Below are 12,550 nucleotides of genomic sequence, written 5' to 3' on the forward strand. Positions count from 1 at the left end.
TTGCTCACATGATTATGGAGGCTGAGAAGTCCCTTGATACGCCATCTACAATTGGGAGAATCAAGAAAGATGGTGGTGTAATTCAGTCCAAGTCTAGCAATATTTTAGAGCTTTTCAAAGCCCTATATGGACATCTCATTCTACAATTTTTTCCTTTTAAGTTTTTTGATTAGACTTTTTTTTTTTTGGTCCCACTGTGACCTACCACCTCAGGCAGCTGTGATATTAAAGTTACCTTTAATTATTTTTGACAAATATCCTTGAGGAAAAGACCATTTACACTGGGTAAGCTCAGAGTCAGGTCAAATAAAGCCACTCTTATGAACAGGGTCTTCCTCTTTTTTTGGGGGGGGGGGGGGAGAGGGAGAGGGAGAAAGAAAATCTTAAGCAGGCTCCATGCCCAGCATGGACCCTGACACAGGGCTCAATCTCACCACCCTGAGATCATGACCTGAGCCAAAATCAAGAGTTGGATTCTTAACCAGCTGAGCCACCTGGTGCCCCAGGGGGGTCTTCCTCTTAACCATTAAACAGGTCAAATAATTACAATTCTCTGAGAATAGGGCTTTGAAGAAGCTCCAATCTCATTCTACTCCCTCCTACAGCTACCAAGCTGCAGGTTTTTATTGTGATGTGGAGTACTGGTTTTTAAGGTAACCATAAAGCTGCGGAGGGGCAATGGAAATACCTAAATTAGAATGCCACAAAGCTCACTATCTTATCAAGATTCAGTCATTTTTCTTGAGGAAACACTTTGTGGATTGCTGTAAGCCTTTGGTTAATTTCCAGAGTTCTGAAAAAGTTGATTCAGATAATCTTTTTCCTAGTGTTCTTGTTGCTTCTATGAGAAGAGACTTTTGAGAAGTCCTTACTCTATCATTTTTGCTTACATCACCCCTCTCAGTGTAGTTTTAATTTGAGTTTTTCTTATAATAAATGAAGTTAAATATGTTTTCATATGTTTAAAGGCCATTTGCATTTTCTTTTCTGTAAATTATCAGCAGTGTCTTTTGCCCAGTTTTCTATTAATTTTTTGGGGCTTTCTTCTTGATTTTAAGAATGTTTATATATTAGGAAGATTGGCTCTTTGTATGTAATACAAATATAATTTTTTTTTCTCAGATTGTCCTTTGTCTTTTGACTTTGCCTTTGCTATTTATTTCATCATGCAAAAACTTCACAAAATTTTTTTATTTAGTTAAATTTATCAATCTTTCAAAAAATTGCATCTTAATTTTAAGTTATAGTTAGAAAGGCATTCACACTTCTGGTTTTTTAATTAATCCATATTTCTTTCTAGTACTTATGATTTCATTTTTTATACTTAAGTCTGATCTTGAAGGTTATCCTTGTATATGTATCAAGTATAGGTCCAGTGCAATCTTTTCCCAAATGGCTAGCCAGTTGTCTCAAAACCAATTATTAAACATCCCACCTTCTCCAGTGATTTGAGACACCACCTTTATAATGTATGGGATTGACACACATATACTTGGGTCTACTCCAGGTCTTTTTATTTTGCTTCACTGGTCTGTCTTTCAGGCACCAATACAATATCAGTTTAAATATTGAGGATTTCTGTGGCTGAGTAATATTCCATTGTGTATATATATATACCACGTCTTCTTTATCTATTCATCTAGCAGTGGACATTTAGGTTACTTCCATATCTAGGTTATTATAAATAATGCTGCAATAAACATAAGGGTGCATGTATCTTTTCAAATTAGAGTTTTCTTTTTCTTTGGGGACAACATTGATGGACCTAGAAGGTATTATGTTAAGTGAAATAAGTCAGAGAAAAACAAATACCATATGATTTTTCTCATATGTGGAATATAGAAAACAAAACAAATAAACAAACAAGCAAGCAAACAAACAAACAAACAAAAAACCCAGAAACAGACTCACACAACTACAGAGAACAAACTTGTGGATGCCAGAGGGGAGGAGGATGGGGGGGGGGGGGGGGGGGAAAGGGGGGAGGGGAGAAATGGGTGAAGTGGATTAAGAGCTATAAACTTCCAGTTATAAAATAAGTACATCCAGGGGATGAAAAGCACAGCACAGGGAATATAGTCAATAATATTGTAATAACTTTGTATGGTGACAGATGGTGACTACACTTATTGTGGTGAGCCCTGAGTAATGTATGGGATTGTTGAATCACTATGTCATATACTTGAAATTAGTATAACATTATGTGTCAACTATACTTCAATAAAAAAATATTGTAGACTTCCAGTGTGTTTAAATATATGCTAAGGCTAGACTCAATCCCCCAGTACTTTTCTTCTTTTCAGGGTTTTCCTGCCAAATTTTGCCTCTTTATTTCTCCATAGAAAATTTATATTCATCTTGTCAAGTTCCAGAAGGGAAAAAAACTTGGTGTTTTTGTAGAGATCACATTAAATTCTTTAAATAACTTGAGCAGGACTGAAATTTTTATGATGTTGTCTTCCTGTCCAGGAATTCATTCCATCTTTCACTGGTTAGGTCTACCTCTTTGATTTTCAGTGTTTTGTAGAGTTTGGCACAGAAAGGTGTGCACATTTCTTATTAATTTATTCCGGGATATTTTATCTTTCTGATGCTAAAGAGTAGTGGCAATCGTTACTTCTTTGCCTTGTTCCTATCTTTAGCAGGAATGTCTTCAGTATTTCCCCATTAAATAAGAAGCTAAACTTTGGGTTGAAACATGTCTACTTTATCAGAATGTTCCTTAACTTTTGAAGTTCTTTTAGCCAGATGAAGAATTATGTTCCAGAATTGTGTAAAAGAAAGGCATGTTTAGAGAATTGTAAGTAATTTTAAAGAACTGTAAGTGGCAGGAGTGTTGCTTGCCTGTTATGGGAGAGGCAGGAAATGCGGATGGAGACCATTCAAATGCACATGAAGAAGACCTCACAGGCTATGCTAGGGCGCTTGGACTTTCTTCCATAAGTGTAAAAAAAAAAAAATCACTGAGAGGTTTTAAGCAGGGGAATGGCATAACTAGACTTATATTGTAGTGAGATTCTTCTGAGGGCAATGGCTGATGATTTCCATTGACAAAGCATTTCAAACACGACTGCAAATCAGACCAGACACCACCCACTGAATAAGCCGGGAAGAAGAACAAGTTAGGTACAGAAAAACAAATTGTAGCCATGTCACTATTTTTTTTAATGATTTAAAAATAACGGAGTCAGTAGATCTACTTAGGACTAAACATGAAAGACTTTTTCTGTTTTCCTATTTCCAAAACTTGGAAGTCCTGCTAGGGAGATTCAGCTCCAGGTGACTGTATTGTCTTCATCTGACCTTGGCATGAATCAGAGTAGGCAATGCTGGATCTTAAAGAGAACCCCAGCAACATGGGGGGACCTGAATGACCCTTACAGCAAGCCCCAGAATCACTTCCACTCACCGAGGAAATGGCTGTTTTCTCTCCTTTTCTGTTTTCCTGAGTGGAGTGCTGGAAATAGTCAAGCACAAAGCACAGCATGGTGGACAAAGAATATGATGTTTGTGTTCATGAAAAATTCAACCCTAATTATACCTCTGGGAGCCAGTGGGAGTTATGAAATAGTGTGCCCAGGATGTTCATCTTGTTAATAGATGCCAGCCATGGGGTACTTATTTTTCCATGCCATTTATAAAGACTTTGATGGACAGAAAAAAGCTGCTTGCGTCAGTCCATAAAATTATAATATATAAAGGATATTACGGTAATTCTTCGGGATGATTTTCATTTAGTATCTGGTCTATGAGAATGCCTTTCCTCCCATTAGTGCAAAATTCCAGCAAATGCAATAGTCAGCTTAGCAGGAACTCTCAAAAGTTTATGCACTAACGTCGGCTCAGACACCAGGGATACATTTTCCTGCCACTTAAAATTAATCATTTTTAATATGTTTTTTAAGGAAATGGTTTTTAAATTTTATTTCTGACTCTCAGTTTAGGAGTGATAGCTCCTAGATTTCAATCACATGGACTGACTGACATACAGGAAGTCATGGTGTGACCAATATGACAGCAAGCATTCTGAAAACAAATGAGCAGTCAGGGAAGGTGAACACAAAAAAAGTGAAAAGAGAAAACTAGCTAGTCCACTAGTTAGGACAGAGAATATATAAGCAAGTTTCTTTGGTCTGAAACCAAGATCAGAAAGTCAACTTTAGTGACTTTCACCAATGTTTCTGCAGGTTGAACCCTATGAAACTTTTGATAGTCTACTGGTTTTGACCTACAAAATCATATTTCATATGATTCAACTTGATGCTTTAGGGACAATATCTTGTCCACACCCTAGAACTGGGCATAACCTGCAATTGCTTTAACTCTAAAGCCTTAAACTGCCTGACTGAAGCCTCCTGTCCTCCTAAAGCTCTCATGCCCTCATTTCTATAATGAATCCATGTCTGCAGCCTAGACCAGTTTGCAGATCTGCAGGCCCACAGAGCCAAAAGTCCCCTGGGCATCTTGGCAAGGAAATCCCAACAATACTTCAGTGTGATAGTTTTGGGGTTTGGGGTTTTTGTCTTTTTGTTTTTGTGGGTTTTTTTAAAAAGATTTTATTTATTTATTTATTTATTTATTTGACAGAGAGATAGAGAGCACAAGTAGGCAAGGAGGCAGGCAGAGGGAGAGGGAGAAGCAGGCTCTCTGCTGAGCAAGGAGCCCGATGCGGGACTCAATCCCAGGACCCTGGGATCATGACCTGAGCCAAAGGCAACCTCTTAACCAACTGAGCCACCCAGGCGCCCCTTGTGGGTTTTTTTTTTAACCTCACTGAATCTAGTTACTCACGGCTATTGAAGAGAATGAAGGAGAGTGTGGAACTTCTGAGACTGAATCATGGGAAGCATTGTGGCTTCCATCTTGGATGAGAAACAACAAGGAACACTCAAACGAGAGAAGGCAGAGAGGACTGTGATAATGAGTCTGTGACTTTGTGAGTATTGTAAATTCAGTTTTTTACTGAGCCCTCTATCGTTTTACTCTTTTAGATGCTGAGGCTATGCTTTGTGGCCAGTGGAATTTGGCCTTGGTTTTTAGCAGACTCAGCCCTGGACTGCTTCTCCATCCACACTTGCTCCCTTGGTAATGCCACTGGGTTCTGTCAGGGCTTTAGATCCCACCCATCTGCTGATGATCCCAGTACCTCTATCTCCTCCCCAGCCCTCTCCTCTGAGCTCCAGACCCTTGCCTCCAGCTACCAGCCAGGTGTCTGTCCACCCATTGATGTGTGAAGGGCATCTCCGCCCAAACCTGTCATACCCCCAGCTCCGTCAACCCATTTGCTCAGCTCAAAATTCCTAGACTTCTTGACTTCTCTCTTCCTCACACCACACTTTGAGTCAGTAAATCCTGTGAAGTGTACTGTCACTACATGAGCCAGTCTGACCCTGTCATCACCCTCATGGAACCTATGCAGATCTAAGCCTGCTTCATATCTTGCCTGGATTTGAGGGACATCCTCCTACAAGTGCTCCCTGCCTCTACCCTGCCACTGGAAAGATCCTCTGAAAAGTGTGTCAGATTATATTCCCTCCTTTCTTGAATACTCTGATGGCCCCATCTCACTCAGAGATATGGCAGGGAATAAAATCAAGTTGGTGCCCTCACAGAGATGGCACTTAAGTTGGGAGAGGCAAAATTTAACAACAACAATTTAACATGTAAGCAGGTGATGAGAACAAATGTGTTCTTTGTTTGAAACCTTGAGCTTCCAAGAGACATTTCCAGGAATAGAAATGTCTTCAGTATAGGGCACAAGTCCTGGCTGGATTCAGATGATGCCATGTTCCCGGGTTCCCTGAAGAATGAGGACAGGCCGCCATGGGAGAGCCCAGACTTTGGAGTCAGGCAGACACAGCTCCAGCCCTGGCCCTGCCCCACACTAGCAGCAAGTTCTACCTATTGAATCCCTTCTCCAGTGAAACTGGCTAAAGAGAGTACCTACTTCAGGGTATTTTCATGAGGATTAAGTAAGAGAGTGCAAAGCACCAAACACAATACCTGGTACCAAGTAATCATTCAATAGTTGGTAGCTATTATTGTCATTATTAATGTTAACATTATTGTCTGTCCCTAAGACCCAGATTTAAAAAAAAAAAAAATGGACGAGACTAGAAACCCCAAACACAAGAAATCACAGCCTTACAAAAACTTGAATAAAGGAGACTAAAGTAATTAGGTTTTTGAGAACTGCCCCAAGGAAGGAAATTTCTTTGAGTGGACCCCAGTGGAGGGGCTCATGGCAGGAGGGGAGAAATGAGACCAGGGGCCAGGGCCTGATACTCTGTTCTTCCCAAGGCCACCAGGGCTGGGTTAGGCAGAAGAGGCAGTTTGTTAAGACACTGAAAGACATCAAGATAATGGGTGGAAGGTGGTAAGGAGATGTGGGCTTCTCTAACGTGCTGGTGAGTTAGGGGTCCTGAGCAGCTTGAAACAATCTGAGTTAATCAACATGAACCTCACCCTGATGAGATATTAAGTAAATTATCAATACTGTGCTCTCTATGGTCTGGCTATTATTTGTATCAACCAGAGTTGATGTACAGTCAGAACTTTGCCATGATTGGGTGGATGGTGGACTTCTGGAGCATGGAAAGAGGGCCATGCTGAACATCAGCCATTGTCTCCCACCAGGGCTGCCAGTAGAACTCTGCAGATTGTACTGGGGTATAGAGAATACCTCACCGAGGGGTGAGTGGACAGAAATCCTGCCTGTGCTCCAACTCTGTCATTAGAGGGGCTCCTCTTTGTAATTCAGCTGTTCAAAGGGGGCACTCTTAGCAATATGTCTGCCCAGCAGGGGTGCCTTTTAAAAATTTTCCTTGTGTGTTATTGGGGCCCTGCTCACACCTCTGTCCAGGGAGGAAAGGGACAAGGCATCAGGGGAATGTCACAGTCGTCACTACCTCTATGCCCCTCATCCAGGAAGGTTGGGGGTAAGTTTCTTTATCCATAAGCAGCCAAGGGGAATAGACTGTTTGAGTTTGAGGGAATCCAAAAATTGTCCTCTATTCCCAGAAGACATGCTACTCAAATTAAAGTGGAGACTGGGACAGTGTTGTCAGATGTTTTGGAAAAGGAGGTAGTGTCTCCTCTTCCAGCAGATGGGAGGCCTCCATGGCCTGAGGGGGGAGGGAGCATTTCCAAGTTCTGTGCCTGGGCTTCCTACAGGTACATCTCCACAGCGACCTTTCTGACATCCCTAGAAACAAGGACCAGGGTCACGCAGACATCCGCCAGAGGGCAACTGGGATTTTCCACTTGGCACCACCACACCCTTGATGGAGAAGGCCCAGGAAGAGAGGAGTGGGGGAAGGGCTGGTAGAAGAGGAGAGACGAAGGATCAAAGCATCAGCAGAGAGAGCCACCAACTAGCTTGAGTGAACAGCCCAAGATGCCAGCTTTGGGGAGCACACTGGAGAAACAAGAAGCTGGCTTGGATAACAGAGTCACCCAGAGGGGTGGGACAGGCTAAGCCATAGCTTAAGATGTCAGCAAGAGAGGCCGGGAAGGTAAAGGGAGGCTGGCAGGGTAAGGCTGGACAAGGCAGGGCTGCAAAGTCCTGGGATCTTTATACCTGTCCCTGGACTGATAGGGATGAGTATTGTCTGTTGGTCCAAATAAAGATGGCCACAAAGGATGCTCCTATGTCTGAACAGAGGGACAGGGATGTTCCCTGAGCAGAGTGAGAAGTTAGAGCCTATGGGAGGGTCTGCAGGGATGGCCTTCAAGAACAGGGGGGCAGGAGAACTCTTCGGGCGTGGAGGGGGAGGAATCTGCCACTTTCCACAGCGTTCTTGCCTACACTCTCATTCGTGTTGCAATCTGTGATTCTTGAGTATGCGAATGAAAATCTACATGATAGGAGGCCCCTAGTGTCCTCCCTGCCTTCTAACCTTGTCCCTTTTTCTTTCTTGTTTGTAAGACCTTGCACCTTGGAAACTTTGACTAGACCATAAACCACAAGGCTTGCAGAAATACTTCTTGGAATATACTATTCTAATGTTAGGATTGCACCAATGGCCCTGGGCAAGAGGCATAAAAATAGGAACAACCTCCAAACCATAAATTTCCCTTGAAGTTGAAAACTGTTGCCTACACCCAAACTGTACCTCCGCATATTCAGCTTTCCCCTATCCTATAGAAACCCTGACCCAGCTTTAATCTGGGCTCACCTGTCCTTCAGGTGCTCTCTGATGTGCATCAGTTGAATAAACCCTTTAATCTTTATTTAAGTCACCTAAATAACCATCTTTTGACACCTGATACTCAGAAAAATGGTCCTAGAACATTATTTGGGTCATCTGTTCCAAGGCCATCTTTTAGCAAGCATCCAGTTGTGTCCAGGGAGGGCAGGATTAGCCTCTCTCCACCATGGCACTGGGCTTGGTCGGATGCTGCTTTCCTGAGCACAGGGCTGTAGAGCATAGGGGGAGTCTGAGGGTGTGCGTGGGTAAGCGAGTGCAAACCAGATGGAGCGCTGTGGGTATGACTGTTCACCCTGCAAGGGAAGGAAGTGGTGTGGAGCAGGGGGAGGAAGAGAGAAGTTCAATCTCCTTCAGTGTGTGCTGAGTGTAAATTTCATCTCATGAACTAAAGAATTCAAGAATTAGAACTTGCTTTATCTTCCATGACTCTACTTAACTTCTCACTCAAGTCCACTTCTTCTGCTGGGCTGCAGAAAAAACAACGTCTGTCCTTTCTGGGAAACTTCACCCTCTAGGCGGTCCCATGATCCTGGGTCTTGCACAGTGTCAAGGCACTGGGGTAGGGAAAGTTATTTGGTCCTTATTCATCAGGCCCCCAGTTGTCATTCTGACTGCTTCAGGCCGGGCAGCTGTTGGTGACACCTGTGCAGTAGCCTATCTTGAATGTGTCTCTTTCTGGAGTCTTGCCCCCTCCCCAGTGGGGCTGCCAGGAAAGACGACTGTGCCCCATCCACTCCTGGGACCACGGCCTCACTCTTCCTTCTCTTCTGCCCAGTCTGGAGCAATCTATTTTCAGTCTGGGGAGAATCCGTCTCCTTTTATGTTTCTTTGACTGTGATTATTCTCAGGAATTCACTTCTAAGTGTAAAGCCAACACCAGCAGGATTTTCAGAGTAGGCCTATTTTCTGACTTGCCACATGCCTCCCCTGAAGCAATGCACCCAAGCCAGCTTAAATGAGGAGAGAGAAAAGGGGGAACAGATGGGGAAAAAGTACATACAATTATGTATCAGTGAGAAATCTTCTGGCTTCTCCCTGCCTTCCATGTCATCTGCTCTAATGCTGAGGCTGGCAGCCTGGGGCTTGGAATTTGCTGGTTGGGTAATGCTCCCTGGAGCTGAGGGTGAGGTCGGTCCTTACTCCATGGCTTGGATAGGGATGGGGGAGGGAGGTTCTCCAAAGTGAGTGTTACTGAAAGGGAGGGAATTAGAGCAGCTGGAAATACTTGGCAGTCTTCTTTGACTTCTCCCTATTCCATAACGACTAGCTCTTTCTCCTCTGTGCCCCTAGAACCCTTTCTTCTATTGCCATGGACCACAGTCTACTGCAATGGCTGGCTTCATTCTTGCCTCCCTCTTTAGACAGAGAGCTCCCAAGCTGAAGACCTGTATTTGTTCATCTGTGCACCCTAAGCCCCTCAAAGGTAAAGACTGAGTGAGTAACTCTTGGGAATGCTGTGAAATCCCTGTGCCTGCTGCAGGGGACTGGCATGCCATGGGTGACTGAGGCCTGGGTATGGAAATTATGGACAACACCAAATGGCTGCTCAACAAAATTAGGATCAGTTGAAAGCATGGGCCAAAGAAAGCCAGATAAATTTTAATGCTTAAAAACATAAAACCATGGACTTGAATCGCAAAATTCAGCTGGGATAGAGGTGATTTGATGAATGACTAGAGCCCATAAGCAAGATATAGGGTTTTTAGTTGCGTCCAAACTCAGTATGGGTCAGTCATGCTATATAGTTGACAAAGAACAACAATCACAACAAAAACAGGTAGTCTGATAAAAGGCTGCATTAGGAGAAGTATGCCATCTAAAACAAAGGAGGTGACAGCCCTCTTCTACAGCTCACTGCATCCAAATCAAATCTTTCCAGGGATATAATGTCCAGCCCCATGCATTATGTCTCCTGAGACACATGACCAAACGGAATACCTCCAAACAAAAGTAACCAGGAAAGTGGTTACATCTCAAAACCTTATCTTGTCTTTTCTTTAAATGGTGCTGGGAGTGCTAGATAAACATGTGGGAAAAAATGAACACAAATACACAAAATTTAACTCAAAATGGATCAAACACCTAAAACAAAACTGAAAACTATAAACTTCAAGAAGAAAACATTAAGAGAAAATTTTTTTGCAATGTTGGAGTTGGTAAAGACTTCTTGGGGTGCCCGGGTGGTTCAGTTGGTTAAGCATCTGCCTTCAGCTCAGGTCATGATCCCAGGGTTCTGGGATTGAGCCTTGCATCGGGCTCCCTGCTCAGCAGGGAGTCTGCTTCTCCCTTTCCCTCTGCCCCTCCTCCTGCTTGTGCTCTCTCTCTCAAATAAATAAATAAAATCTATAAAAAAAGATTTCTTAACACATAAAGAAAAACTATAAAAGAAAAATGACAAATGGACTTCATCAAAATAAAGCCTTTTTTTCTTTGAAATTCACCCATAAGAAAACCAAAATGCAAGCCGCAGACTGGGAGAAAATATGTACAGCACATGTATGAGACAAAAAACTTACATCCAAACATATAAAGAACTCTTCAACTCAATAATAAGAAGACAAAACAATAAGAAAATGTGCAAAAGATTTTTTTAAATTTTATTTTATTATGTTAGTCACCATTCATTACATCATTAATTTTTGATGTAGTGTTCCATGATTCATTGTTTGCATATAACACCCAGTGCTCCATTCAATATGTGCCCTCCTTAATACCCATCACCAGGCTAACCCATCCCCCTACCCCCTCCCCTCTAAAACCCTCAGTTTGTTTCTCAGAGTCCCTAGTCGCTCATGGTTTGTCTCCCTCTTAGATTTGCCCCCCTTCCTTTTTCCCTTCCTACTATCTTCTTTTTTTTTTTTTTAACACATAATGTATTATTTGTTTCAGAGGTACAGGTATGTGATTCATCAGTCTTACACAATTCACAGCGCTCACCATAGCACATACCCTCCCCAATGTCTATCACCCAGCCACCCCATCCCCACCCTCCACCACTCCAGTAACCCCCAGTTTGTTTCCTGAGATTAAGAATTCCTCTTATCAGTGAGATCATATGATACTTGTCTTTCTCTGATTGACTTATTTCACTTAGCATATACCCTCTAGTTCCATCCACATCATTGCAAATGGCAAGATTTCGTGGGGTTTTTTTGATGGCTGCATAATATTCCATTATATATATACCACATCTTCTTTATCCATTCATCTGTTGATGGACATCTTGGCTCTTTCCGTAGTTTGGCTATTATGGACATTGCTGCTATAAACATCAGGGCGCACGTACCCCTTTGGATCACTACATTTGTATCTTTGGGGTAAATACCCAGTAATGCAATTGCTGGGTCATAGGGTAGCTCTATTTTCAACTTTTTGAGGAACCTCCATACTGTTTTCCAGAGTGGCTGCACCAGCTTGCATTCCCACCAACAGTGTAGGAGGGTTCCCCTTTCTCCACATCCCCGCCAACATCTGTCATTTCCTGACTTGTTAATTTTAGCCATTCTGACTGGTGTGAGGTGATATCTCATTGAGGTTTTGATTTGGATTTCCCTGATGCAGAGTGATGTTGAGCACTTTTTCATGTGTCTGTTGGCCATTTGGATGTCTTCTTTGGAAAAATGTCTGTTCATGTCTTCTGCCTATTTCTTGATTGGATTATTTGTTCTTTGGGTGTTGAGTTTGATAAGTTCTTTATAGATTTGGGATACTAGCCCTTTATCTGATATGTCATTTGCAAATATCTTCTCCCATTCTGTCGGTTGTCTTTTGGTTTTATTGACTGTTTCCTTTGCTGTGCAAAACTTTTTATCTTGATGAAGTCCCAATAGTTCATTCTTGCCCTTGCTTCCCTTGCCTTTGGAGATGTTTCTAGGAAGAAGTTGCTGCAGCTGAGGTCGAAGAGGTTGCTACCTGTGTTCTCCTCTAGGATTTTGATGGATTCGAAAATGTGCAAAAGATTCTAATAGGCCCTTCACAAAAAAGATATATGAATGGTCAATGAGCCATGAAAAGATGTTCAACATCATTACTTGTTAGGAAAATAAAAATCAAAATACTATATACATATGAAAATGGCTAAAATTAAAGAGACTGACCATACCAAGTATTGACAAGGACATGGAGCAACTGGAACTCTCACACATGGCTCGTGGGGATGTGAAATGACATAACTGCATTGGAAAACAGCATGACATTTTCTTAAAACCTTAAACATACACTTGCCATACAAACCAGCCATTCTACAGCTATGTGTTTACCCAAGAAAAATGAAAACATATACCCACACAAAGACATACATTTGATAACAAGTCTTTATTTGTAATATCAAAAAAAAAAGC

Source organism: Phoca vitulina, unplaced genomic scaffold, assembly GCF_004348235.1.
Source record: "Phoca vitulina isolate PV1807 unplaced genomic scaffold, GSC_HSeal_1.0 scaffold10, whole genome shotgun sequence".
NCBI lineage: Eukaryota > Metazoa > Chordata > Mammalia > Carnivora > Phocidae > Phoca > Phoca vitulina.